At 38.0% G+C, this 13,993-nt stretch overlaps 1 protein-coding gene across 12 annotated transcripts in view; it reads left to right on the forward strand.

Moving 5' to 3' along the window:
• Nucleotides 1–13,993, forward strand: part of foxp4 (forkhead box P4) — a 298,841-nt gene that overhangs the window by 168,856 nt on the left and 115,992 nt on the right. For 2 of the 12 annotated variants that reach the window (XM_079857686.1, XM_079857687.1), the window contains exon 1: nt 2,371–2,951. The exons of 9 other annotated variants lie outside the window; for them this stretch is intronic. The gene's annotated coding sequence lies outside the window, so the exon portion shown is untranslated. Of the gene's footprint in view, nt 1–2,368; nt 2,952–13,993 lie in introns of those variants that run through there. One more of the 12 variants, XM_079857695.1, reaches the window with a different exon arrangement.

Below are 13,993 nucleotides of genomic sequence, written 5' to 3' on the forward strand. Positions count from 1 at the left end.
TCTCTCTCTGAATACTGACATATTTCTCTTTAATTATGTGAGGAGAAAATGTTGTAGAACAGCCAATTCGTGTAGCCAATTATGTTTAATTTAATTACCTGTCGACTTTGATAATTATTACCCCTGATTAACCACAAAGCCTGCTCTTTAATGTTAATCGAAAGTGCTGGATGAAAGTGCTGAGGAGTTTTTATTTTTTCCATTCATAAAAGAGAATGTTATTAGATTACAGTGACTAAGACACTCACCTTTGTCTTCGCCTGTAATATGTCTGAAGGGCTGCATAGCCCTTCTCTTGCAGTGTCCTTGCTTTAGTCCAGCATAGACTGTGAAGTTTTTCCAGTGTTGTTTGCGCTCCCTAAGGACATTATGCGAGCGCAAACAAGTAAACAAGCAAACAGACACACGCAGATAGCATCACCATCACCGAATATCCCATTGCCTGGCGGGATTGAGAAACAGAGTCTGAAAAGAACAAGCAGACGAACGAGTAAACAAATAACACACAGTAAATAGATGTGTTGTTTTCCATGTCCCCGGGCTCTGGTGGTATTCCTGCAGCAGAGGAGAGAGGAAACAGAGTCCAATACTGTTTATTTAGTAAAAATGATGAAAATACAAACTAAATCCAATGTACTTGTCTCTATGTGAGTGTCTGAGTATGCATGGGTGGTTCTCAGGGAGCGTAACAGTGATACTTCTGGACTTGATCCGCAGCTTTGATGTCAGCTTTGGGACTGATGAGGTAACAAACATCCAGATCTTTAGCCGAGTGAGAATTCGCCCTCCTTGTGGTCATATGATGGCATGTCACAACAATACTAATCAAACTGGCTTACCTAGTCTGTGTGAACGGAAGTACAGCTTTAATGGACACATTTTGTCCCTCATTAGCAAAAACAAGATATATTCCAGATCTCAATGCATCCAAATGATGTACCGAAACATAAGCAATGCAACATGATTAATGAAAGGATTAATTGTCTAAACTCTTGAACTTGAATCTATCTCTTCAATATCCAGCCGTGATCTTGTTTGCAGGTGTGTGTGTGTGTGTGCTGTGAGAGGTGAACTGTATGTAGGTTAGTTAGTTAGAGAGTCAGTCATCCTATGGGTTCTTGGTGTAATCCTTTCATGAGTGCCTCATTAGCCTGTGATGGCCAAACCACAAGAGTGTTTAATCTTAACCCCGTGATGGTGAGCAGACCGAATCTCCTTCTGTCCGTCTTACCAATGTATCTGATTGTCGTGCTTGATCATGTGCATGAGGCAAAAGAAGTTTTAAAAATCTGCGTTTGTGTGTTTAATCATGTTAATCTGACTGGGAACGTTGCAAACATGCACATATTCATTTGAATAATTTGTTACATTTATATAGCGCTTTTAAATAGCTTACTCAATGCGCTATATGGAATGGGGAAACCTTACAATATTCTGCTTACTTCTAAAATGATTCATTTTTTAATCTGTGTGCAAACTTCCTCATCAGATAAACATATGATTAAACATGCTCAAAAAGTTGACAAACTACATTTTTTTCAGTACATCTAAAGCTATAAATACTGTCTTAAAGTGCAATAAGGCTGCGTTTTTTGGCCAGGACTTGAGGTCCATATGGCAGGACATAGAAGTGAAGTCAGCATTGTTTTATGAGCCTATGAGCCTGCTGCCTTCCTTCATTTTAGGCCAGCATGGCTACATCTTGGGTTATTGATTTTTCTAATGAATATGTCTTGACTAATGGGGGTCGTATCCTATTGTCCAGTGGAAGTAAAAGCCATTTTTGCTGAGAGAAAGTTTCCACTGGCACTGACCATAAAATAAATCATATTTCAACTTCTTTGATAAGATGACAGATTACTGACAAAGCATGGCCTTGACTATCCATTGAAAGTTGGAGTGATATTCATAAATCAACAACCTAAATCGGTCTCGAGTGATGTTTTTCAATAATAGTACAACACACAAATCATTTATAGCCTATATTTGTGTCTTATACATATTCATATAAATTATATTATTGCACTATACAATGGTATATTTCTATTTATCTATATCTATCTGCAATAACATTGATAATAATAATATACTTAAAAATAAATAATATTTTAAAAAAAAAATTGGGAAAAAAAATAAAAATAATAACTCTTATTGACAACAAAACCAGATTGAATGATGACAAGCGGCATGAACAGACTTGTTATTTCCTTTAGAGTATATGTGGACTAAGGTAACGGTTCCCTTGGTGAGTCTGTCCTTTGACTAACATCTGTTGCTCGTCGGCTGCCACAATGGCCAAACTAAACCAGCGATGCGCGCGCAGGTGAAGAGATCAGCGCCTGGAGCGCGCGAGCTTTTGTATTGTGCTACAAGCTCCGTCAGCGCAGAAGATGTGCGCGCGCGCCTGTTCTCGGCGTATTACGGTAGACCAAACTGTCCCCTAACATCGCCAACACAAGACACAAGCGGAGTAATTCAACACTGATTTCTCTGCGAATGAGCGAGGAACAGACGAGATGCCAAAAACTCCAGCGAGAAGCATTATTGGGACTTTAGGAAAACTAACCGTGTGATAACAGAGAGAAAGAGGGAAGACCTGAAGCGACGAGGAGGCGTAAAGAGCCGCGTGCTTGTTCTTCATGAACTTTGAGGAGCGCTGTGACCATGCAGCCTTTGAGCTAGTGCACGATTATTGTTTCCACTTATCACCCTACTGAGTGACCAGTCTGAGAGAGGACGCCAGTAAAAAAGGAAAAGAAGACTAATAAAGACAGTTGTCGTTGAAAGTAATGGTCTGAAGACATCACTCATAGAACAGGATTTTTTTTTTCTTTTTGCGTTGCTCTTCCGAAGCTTTCTGGAATCGCTGGGACATTCACGAGAGCTGGAGCGACACATCCACATGGTCCAGCCGTAGAGTGAAAGTAGAGTTCTTCACAATATCCTAACAGGTTCATATCCACTTTTTTTACTTCTTCTTTTTCTTTCTTTCTTCTTCTTCTACTTTACGCCTCGCTTCTTACGCGATTTTAATAGCCTATCCCAGATTTGAATGCTCGGACGCGCTATCACACTTCTTCGGATCAATAGGAAGAAATATCAGTGTATTTTCTTAGATGTTTTACTAAAGCTCCTAGTATCGATGAATGAATTAGACAATCTAACTTTTTTTTTTTTTTTACGTGACACTTTTAAACCGGAGATGAACGCGTGTTGGTGTTCTCCACGAGAGAATAATACATGGTTATGAATTAGAGACATTTTTGACAAAATAAAGGATGACTTGGAAGGCTTTTAGGTAAAAAATTAACCACGATGGTAGAAAAGAATATAACAAGTTTATTGAACGTGCAACTGAGTTTGAAAATATCACCTGCTCCGAAATCTGAGATCTGAAATCAAAATGAAAAAAAAAAAAAAAAAAAAAAGATTATTTTTGACCGATCAGATAAAGTAGTAATTTTTAATAAATAAATGTTAGTATGCGTTTGTTTTCTCTTGATAGACCACATGCCTCTTCCACAGAAATGTAGAAATCATATATCGCTTGGTCTTTGAGACAAAACTCTCCGTATAAACAATTTAAGTTAATAAACAGCATCGAAATATCTAGGATACCGTAAACTAAAAAGTTAAACCACGGCTTAATGCACATTTGTTTTTCTTATTCTCCGTGTAGCTGATTGTTTTTAACAGATTTGATCTTATATCCCATGCCTTCTGATTCATACGTTTTCATATATATAAGATACAATGTTTAGAAGTAATTTTAAAATTAGGTTATAACAAAGTAAAAATAAATTAAACGTATTGAAGTTTGTTAATAGTTGTTTTAGGGTCTATTAGCGGTGTGTTACTGAGACAATGGAATATAAAAAATATAAGGAATTAAATAAAATAAATCTAAAAGTAAAAACTCTGCATGTATTGATTATTATTATACTTTGGCCTATAAATGAGTATAATTTCAAATGCATCAATTACCGCGAGATAGGGTTCACGAGTAAGGTTTGTATACATGCAAAATCAGATTTTAAAATTGATTAAACGTTAAGTTAAGAAAATATTGTAATAAAATATATATTTTTAATTGGTATATTTTTCTTTTTTTTTTGCATCGCATTTACGAATTAACAGACAGATTGCTGACTAACTTCAGTGATGAAAAACTTATTGTCTTTATTTAGGGATTTATTTTTACACAGATGCATGAGCAACACTAACTTTTAATTTTATTTTTAAACCATATTTAATGGCTTCTTGTTCGTTTCGTGATCAAATCAGCGCTGTTTGTTTCTCTCTCAAAGACAACAGCAAAACTAAAACAAAACAAAACAAACAACAATTTTAACGTGAGTCCCGGGCATTAAAAGTGAATCTGCAGAGGGAAGTACAGCTCAGGAGTTAAACCAAGTAGCCTACACTAGTAACTCGGACTCTTTGTGTACTTGTGTGTGTGTGTGTATGTGTGTATGTATGTGTGTATATATATATATATATATATATATATATATATATATATATATATATATATATATATATTAGGCCTACATATCATCATCATCATCATCATCATCTTCATTCTCCTCATAACCTGTCAGTGTGTGTTAATCTCATGTTACTCAAGGACTGATTGATGGAGCTTTTGACACAATTAATTTAAATCTCATAGAAATTATTGGTTGAATGTTGACTTAATTCACTGTTGGCATTTACAGCACAATGCAAATGCATACTAAATCACAAGATGACTTTATTTTTTTTTTAATTGAAGGAGACGATAAATGATTTACTTTGATGTCCTAAAGTGTTTCTGATATTTTTATTTATTTGTTTAATCTTTTAATTATTTTGTGTTTAGTATTACTAACAGCGTTTAAAAACACTTGAAAGGGCCTTTACGTTTATTTTATGAAAGATTAATTTCATAAAATAATATTTCAAATAATTTTTCTTCTACTAAAACACTTTTTTTGTCTCAGTGCTGCACTTGTGCTCCTACAATGTCTGTTCTTTGATATATTGCCTCTTATAATGAATAGATTTCATGCTAATTGAAATGTGACGTGTAAATGTAGATGAACATAAGCATAAAGTGATGAATGCAATTTCCATTTGATCTGCTTGTGTGTTAGATGAATAGAGTGATTGAATGATTTTATGTGCTTATAGCGGAAAAGGGATAATTCATGAAGTTGACAAAGAATATGGCATTTCGTTCAGGGAGGGCATGAAAATGGCAGTAAAGTGGGTAATTTAGTTATTTGCATGGCCGTCAAGCAGCTGCAGGCGGCAACAGCTACACCTCAGCCGATAGTTTTAGCACTCTTGTTTCTAACGGCGGACACCAGACTACCGTAGAGTTCTGGTTATTGATGTATCACTTTTTCTGTGATAAGTGATTTTGTTTTATGTTGTTCTCCATGTTTATACAGACTATAAACCTCACTTTCGGTGGTCTTTCAAATGCGATTTTTTTGATGAATGTGTGGATTGCATGGCAGACTGGTGTTCAGCCCACTGTGGGTATTTTTCTGGGTAGAGAGAAGGTCAGGAATGTGTTTGTTTTGGATGTTGAGACTAACCTGATGCCAGGTGTACATTCAGGCATGTTGCTTTTTAATGCATATTTTAGGAACATTTGGTGATTGAAACTTTATTTGAACAACCGGGTTCCATGCTAATGCAAATATATGTCGGCGTGTGCTGTGCAAAAAGCATTTAGAGCTTTGTGTGTGTGCTTTTTTCAAATTCAGATGAGCCTCAGTGAAGTGATTTAGAGGTAAATTTAAGTTTTTCAATATCATAGGTGGTTTTAACACAAAGCACTCTTGTTCTCATGAAGCACTGTCCCTTAGACCCTCACATGGCATTTCCACCATTAAACTCTTTTACCGTTCCAAAAATAATGTTAGTTTTCACACAAGTGCATTTTTAGCTAAAGCATTTTGAAGAGCAATACATATCCATCTCTAACTGATTAGGATTATTTTTTTGTCAACCACACTTTTGGCCACTTCTGCTCTCCGAAACATGTTTGTGTGAAATATGCCATGCCTACGTTCTCTCTTTCATATTTCTGCTGACCTTACGTGAAAGGTCAGGCTGTAATTTTTACGCTCGTTTGCGTCTTTGAACGCGTCAGCTCTGGCGTTGACCGGCACCAGCCGTAGATTAAACATGTGGTTTTAATTGAAGATGTTATTTGGTGGAACGGCGAGGCTGGGCATTTTTCAGTGTATGTGAATAATAAATTATGCACGTTTTTAGACAGTGAGAGCTGCTTTTATTGCTAGTCAGAGAGTGGTGTCATTTTCTCCTCAGACTCTGAGCCTTGAAAGAGGGAAAAAAGGAACTAACTACACTAAAAAGACACAAGCGGTTTCAACCAACTTCAGCATCTGCAAATCAAAAACCGAAAAGACAAAAAGAGACCAGGGTGACGGATGTTTTCCAGATGACAATGTTGATCTGATTAGTTGAGCTAGATATCGAAAAGGTCTGCCGTTAACTGTTTCAACTTTGAGAGAGACCAGACTGCAGTGCGGAAATGCCGTCTCGGGCGATCCGTCAGCTGAAGATGCTGCTGGACATTGTTTTCCTATGTCTATTTATTCCCAATGTGAATTTAATTCTCCACTTGAACTCTTAAGCACAGTTTCTCTTTACTGTGACCTCAGTGGCACATTTTTTTTTTGTGTGTGCAGTTGCGCTCAAGGTTTCCTGTGTGGGAAAGCTTCACGCCGGGATTCGGGAGGGTGCCAGGCTGTTATGAGGTGATGACTGTCTTAAAGAATGACCCTAGCGTTTGCTTAGAGAGAGGAAGGGCCCATTTCCGATAAGCTGGGGAAATGTGGTAGAAGGAAAAGCAGGGTGTTCACTGGACGGAAATGACAGTACTTGAGTCTGAGGCGTTGATCATTACTTCTCTATATCCATTAGCCGAGCACCTCGGGAGAGATTATTGGCAGCTCTGAGCTGCAGACGCGGATGGAAAGTGAACTAGTGCGCTGCATGGTCAGTCACATGTGGATACCTGCTTGAAAGAGTTACAACTGGCCTTTTTTGCCCGAAACAGATTCAGGTACCTGTTGGAGTGACAAAGAACACTGTGTATCGATTACTGAAGCCTAGATAGTGTCTAAGGCAGGATGCAAGCTGAAGTCATAAACTTGCTCCCTGTGGCCACCGAAGCTGCTTCTGCTAACTTTGCGTTCCAGCTGACAGCTGTATTTGTGTTATGGATTTTCTCTCAGTCCGCCGTCTCCCCCCTCGAGCCTTCACCCCCTCCACGAAGGTCTTTATAATGCGACTCGCTGTATATTTTAAAAACCCCAGCGCAACGCTGACAAGCCATCATGTCCGTCAGAGAACGGCGGAGAGCAGCCACATCAGTAAAGCTCTTTGGGAAAGATGGGAGCAAACTTTTCGGCACTGTCACAAAAGACGTGACGCCATGTCAGAGTGACAGTTGCGGCTTGTTTGAATACGTCTTAGTAAAGTTTTCTAGAGAAGCCCAGTTCTGTTTCTCGCTTCTATCGCAGATAAAATCCCACTTGTGACGCCAAATGCTAAGCTCTCAAAACAGCGATTGCGATTAGTGAAAACTTCTGCCTAAACAGGAGAGGAGAAAACCTCTGATGTTTTATTCTTCTCCGCGTTGCCCGGCTTTGTTTGCCAGCAACGGCGGGAGGAATTCCTGTCAGTGTTGCCGGCCGCAGTAAACCGTAGTCTCGGTTTAAAACTCTAATCCACCCCCAGCTGCCGAAGGTGCGAGGGGTTCGTTCCTGAGGGAGATTCTGGCGCTGCACTGTACGCTTGGATAAATCCCCCCCCCCCTCTCCCCACTGTGTGACCATATAAGTAATAACCATATAAATGCATCTAATTTTCATTCGCTAATCCGTAAAGTAGCAGCGGAATGGAGAAGTGTTGGTTTCTTTTATGGTATTAGTAATGGGTAACAAGGGGATGCCTACTTAAGTTATTTGCATTTGAAACGGACGAACGTGATACATCTTATGACAGAATTATCTTTTAACCATGTGTACAACAAAATCAGATTTGTCTTTTCATTTTTGATTGATTGCTTTTTCTTCCGCCCCTCTTGTAGTTCTGGCTCAACTTTCAAGACACTTTGCATTTTCCTATAAGAATATCACATTTTCAGAATGTGTCGTTATAAATAGCCAAATCCATGCGTTTCTTTGTGTTGTGTAAGGTCTTGTCTTTTTTTTCCCCTCTTCTCTGACGCTGTTGTGGTGAAGTGTCTTGTCTTGGTGGGGGTTGAGGAGTGCAAGAAGCGCAGCGCGACACACTCGCACTGCAGGAAAAGCATGTTATCTTGCGCTGACCGTCACATGCCAAATAATGGGAGGGCTTTTACACATGGACGCAGACTCAAGTTTCAAAATCAAGTTTTGGATGACATAAATATATTTACAGGTTTAAAAATTTAAAAGATGTATACATCTATATTATTATATATAGATGTGTGTGTATATATATATATATATATATATATATATATATATATATATATATATATATATATATATAATTTAAAACCTGTAAATATATTTGTCATCCAAAACTTGATATTGGTCAAAATTAATTGTTTTTAACTAAATTAATTGGCTATATTCCCAATGAGTGTATTGTTGTGATTTGAAATTTAATTATTTTTTAATTTAAGTGTTCACAAACCAAAAAATGTACGATAGCTCAGGAGGAGCAGCAAATTTTAGGGTTTCAGAAACTCAGTTTTAAATCATGTGTGATGAGCGCTGCTAACCGTTGGTTAGAGTTGCCTTTTGCTCTCGGCTGTGGTCTGTGAGCATTGTTGACCAGGGGACATCTGCCACTATATTATCCCCAGCTGTTATCTGAATAATTGTATAGTAACCCCCCCTTCACACACACACTAACACACTCACAGACAGCCCCTTACCTCCATTCATCGGAGCGCTAGCAGAAGTCAGGGAGAGTATTTTCCTACAGAGGGGTCGTGGGTGGAAGGAGGGGGTGGATGGGTTAGGGGAGCCGGTCAGACTTCATACCGGTTGAGCTTTTCTTGACGGTAGGTTGAGGGCATGATAGGGCTCTGTACCGGTATGATGTCTGCCCTCGCGGTCACTGCCAGTCGGCTAACATCTGTAATGGGATTCTACACCAATATCCCCTCTTCCCTGGGAAATAACCTACTCACTAAACCTAGGATTAGCACTCTTGTCCAGGACTTTTCCACAGGAATGAATAAGTTTTGTGCTTTGTTTTCTCACTCACACACACTTTTAAATTCAGCCCCACTGTCTTTTTTTTTCTTTTGCCATGGCAAAGAAAGGTGTGAACAAAGGTGTTTTGAATTTTGTTTTGAAAAAGTACTGCATTTAAATTAAAATGTTTTTATTTCTTGTACCGTATGAAAGTATTTCAATGTTGCTTGTATAAGAAAATGTGTGTGAGTGTGAAAGTGAGATGCAAACTATACAAGTCTATCCCCAGTATTTGCCAAACAGTTTTTAATATTTTTTTTTTTTATTCTTTATATTTATAAAATGGCAGGGTTACAAAAAGCTGACGTGTGTGTGTCTTGTACTTGTACTACTATACTGTACTTTATAGCGAGTGGTGCTTTAATGGTTGCCGGCATCCACGACCAGCAATATAGTGATATTATTTGAACCATGTTAGCTTATATAAAATAAATAAGCCAATTAGCATTATTTGAGCTATTTTTCATTGATGTCCTCTTTGCAGCTTTTTGATGGGCTTTATCCAGGCTTTCACACTCGCTCCCACCCACATACCGAAAAGGCGAACTCCAGCACTGGTCTATTTTCAACTCTGATCACTGGATGACACCAGGGCGACTTAAAGTGGTGCGACCTCTCGAACTCTTTCTTTCTTACCTCTCTCTTATTCCATATTCTTTAAATCTGTGTGTCAGAAGACATTTGTGTGCAGACATCTTACCTTTTCAAATTAATTAGTCTCCTGGCATCCTTGAACTCGCGTTGAAAGGGGACTGAATGCTTTAATTAAAAAAGGAATGATGGCCAAATTCATGTTCGTCCACACACATGCGCTTTTTTTTATGGGGAGGAATTGCATTGCTGTGATATTGGGATGACATGGCATTCTATGGTAATTTTTCACTTTCAATTTGAATTGCCTTTCTTGACATGACCCATGCCCAGATTTTATTAAAGGAATCTACATGATAAAAGTTGCAGATAACTCCAGATAGAAAGGTGTTGTGACTGTATGCTTAATTTTGAAACTAGCATACCTAATCTTTACTTCATTTCTTTTCAATCAAGCGATCGTTTTTTATCAGATAAAATGGTGAGCGGATGAAAGGCTGAAGCCTCAGATGTAAACCTATTACTTGTATTAAAACCTGATTAAATTTGTTTAAAGAGTTTGTATGCGGCATTTTATCACATTCAGACATTTCCACGCCTGCGTTTTTTTCTTTAATAGGTTGTGAGGAAGGACTTTTTTTCTGTGATCTTTTGTTAAGTGTTTGGTTGTCATAATTGCTGTTTCAGTTCATAGAAGAATTTTTTTTTTTAATTCAGTTCCCGCTGGTAGAATTGGAAGAAAATGTTTTTGAAACCTTTAGATAAGAAGAAACAGGGCAATATGACCACTGTCCACAGGTGAGCTAATTCTCCTCTATCATTTCAACTATGACAGGCTTTTTGCCTTTGTTTCCCATCACCCTCAGATTTCTTTTGAAGTATTTACAATCTAAAACACAAATGCAGTATTTCTTCTAACACAATTTATGATTGGCTTTAAAGCAATCAGCTCTCAGCAAAACAATCCTACAATGCAAGTGCATAGAAAAGTTAACACGCGCTCTAAAGCGTGCTTTTTTTGAACAGCCAGAGTCGAAGTGATGGAGGAAATGATTACAGCGGCGAGTTAGGTTGAATTCGACATCTCTGACGAGTCAGTTTCTTTATGAGGCTTTGTGCTGGAGGTTTGTAAAAAAATCTGGCCAGAGAGAAGTTTCCAGAAATCCTCAGTCAGAGCACATCTCCTGGGTGCTATTAGGCTGAGACGTCTGCGAACCTCCACCATCCCTCCCGGTAACGCTTTGCGGTTTAGAGCAATCACTTTCCGCACACCAGCTTGCCATGGCTAATTTCAAAAACACAGCCGTGGCTTGTCCCTCACGACCCCCCATGCAAAAAAATAATAATAAATCCCACAAAAGAAAAAGCGGTTCAAAATAAAGTCTAAACCCTCTAGGCGATGTGAATTTGGATTTAGTTTCACTTAGGTTTCTGGTTTGAAAACTGGTTCGAACCTGTTCATATGGGGCCCTAATAAGGATCTGCTACCATTTTTTTTTTTCTGAAAAGTATCAGCGGTAATGATATCGAAGAGGTGAGGTGTTCAGCCTGTCCAGTCTCTTCACTTTTCTCTCCACCTTGTCCAAAAAGTTAATTGTATTTGAAACAGAGAGGTTTTTCTGAACATTTGACAGGTCAGCTGTGGAAGGAGACTGTGAGGAGTGAACAAACCCCATGAGAGCGGCTCTCTTGATTGACTGCAAGTAAGCTGAACCCCTCAGCGGAGTAATCAGCATCCCCCAATCATTCAATAAACACCTAATCAGACTAATTGACCCACTCCCTGTAGGAATCGAAACCCGTGGCCTCACTCACACCTTGATGTGAATGACGAGTGGCCTGGCCGCCCTCTGTTAAGGTCTCAAACATTTGGATAAACGTTCTGAACCATGGTTTATTATGGGTCAATAAGACTCATAGGCCAAAAACAAAGGTTTGCGTGTGGTCAGTTGAGCTCTGGAAACTCTACAGCGGCCTGTGTACTCCAAGTTATGGAAACCCCCCAAAATAAATGCTAAAATGTGAGGAATTTGATAAATGCTCTGATTAGTTGGCCACCCTATTTTACAGATAAAGAATGAGCGTAATGCATAAGGAGGAGGGGAAAATGAAAGAAAATATATGTGGCTATTCCAGTAAAAAATAGAATTAGTGTCTCATCACCTGTTTTATCTTGGTATATTAATGTGTCGTCCTCAGCAGCTTATCCCAAGGTTGTCTGGCGAAATCGTTTTAGCGCCGTGTGTGTTGGCTGACTTTCAGAGCAACGCGTCTCTCCAGCCGAAGCCTCCTTCCCACCCGACTCTGACATGCACTGTCTTATCTTCTTGACAACTTTGTCCACAGAGACGTTCCAAAGATATTGATATTACAATGTATTTTATTGTAATGAAATATGTGTTAAGCTTTACTTTGTCAAATATGACTTATCGCCCCTCTTAGATCCCCTGTCTGAGGAATCTGGAATGCCGTACTGTTAGAGTTGCTCAAAAAAACAAAACTAAAAGGGTCATAAAAAGAGCTGCTTTTTTCCTGTCTTTTGTATTTCAGTTTGATTTCTTTTCCTGGGGAGAGCTGTGAGTTTTCTCAAGAGATTGTGACTTTTTTCATATTTTTTTTTTTCTCCTGTCTGTAAAGCACATTTGTATCTTTGGCTTCTCTTCTTTCTTTAATTTGGCTAAAGGTTCACCTCCAGCCGAGAAAGCAGTTCAGAAACACCTCAAGTATATGTGTGTGTGTGTGTATATATATATTTCAGTATATATATATATATATATATATATATATATATATAATATACTTGCACACTCTACCGGACACACATACTTGCACACTCTCCCGGACACGCGCACTCTAACGGATTATATGAGGAAATAATTCCATACAGTCATCCATCCTATAAAAGTATTATTCTCTCGTTCTGTCCCCCAACACACTCCCTCTCTCATTCTTTTCTCTTTCCTTTTTCCTTATATTCCTGCCTGGTAATGAGAATGTGTTAATGAGAGTGAGAGATCTTTCGGGTATAGCGTAATTTATCAGAAAGGCATAGTTTAAAAAAGGAAGCAAAAAAAAAAAAGAATGAGGGAAGAGACGGCCCTTCAAAGAAATTCTATTCTTCTTATTTCTGAATGTTTGATGAGACATTGAAAAGTTTTCTAACGTCATGCGGCCCGAACAGTACAGAACAGTGCGCTGTCTAATCACGCTTCACAGAAAAATGACTTCCAACCAGATTTAATTAACTGATAAGAGGGGCTTCAAATTAATTTTTCAAGGATGTTAGATTTTGATTAAGAAACTCCTAAAAGAAATAGACGAATAATCAATTTTTTAATCAACTTACTCAAATGGTAACTGGTTAATATGGTAATTCTGACAATTAGGCCAAATGTTGTAGAGCAGCATTTTCAATGCATCCTTGTAAAGAAATTATAATATCTTCACATCTAATTATCACGGTTATTTAATTTTTTTGTGTGGCTACCTCTCAATTTCACTATTCAATTTCTTTTCTCTTCTACACCTCTTCCATTAGGTCCATATTCAAATGAGAAGTTGGAGATAGTATTAAAATGAGACTTTGAGAGCACTGAATGGAGTCTTTCAGAAATCCATATTGGACGGATATTGGGTTGAAGGGTGTGTGGGGGTGGGGTGCCGAAAAGGGAAGTGTTAAATTTAATCGTAGTCGTTTACATTTAAAGCAAAAACGACTCTTGAGATTTCTTAAGCCTTTCGTCGCCTCTGTAGATTACATGAATTAATGGCGTGAACTTTTACTTGGGGCTTATTCATTCTGAATGTACGCCTGCCTGTGAAGGTATGAGAATAATGTTAAAAGTTTGGAAGTATTTTAGTGTGACGAAAGATCTTCACATTTGATTGTACTTGAGGAAAAAAAAAAATAGAAAAGCTTACATAACATTTTTCAATAATTAATCATTTTAATTATGATGTTTTCCTTAATCAGCTCTCCACTCAAAGCAACTTTCTAAGATTTATACAATCTTGTTTCAAGTTTTCGAATAATACCAAGACTTTTAAAAGTTTGGGTTGTTATAAAAAAATATTTCAAATAAATTCTGTTCTTCTGTACTTTCTATTTATCAAAAAATTCTGGAAAA

Source organism: Squalius cephalus (assembly GCF_949319135.1).
Source record: "Squalius cephalus genome assembly, chromosome: 22".
Lineage (NCBI taxonomy): Eukaryota > Metazoa > Chordata > Actinopteri > Cypriniformes > Leuciscidae > Squalius > Squalius cephalus.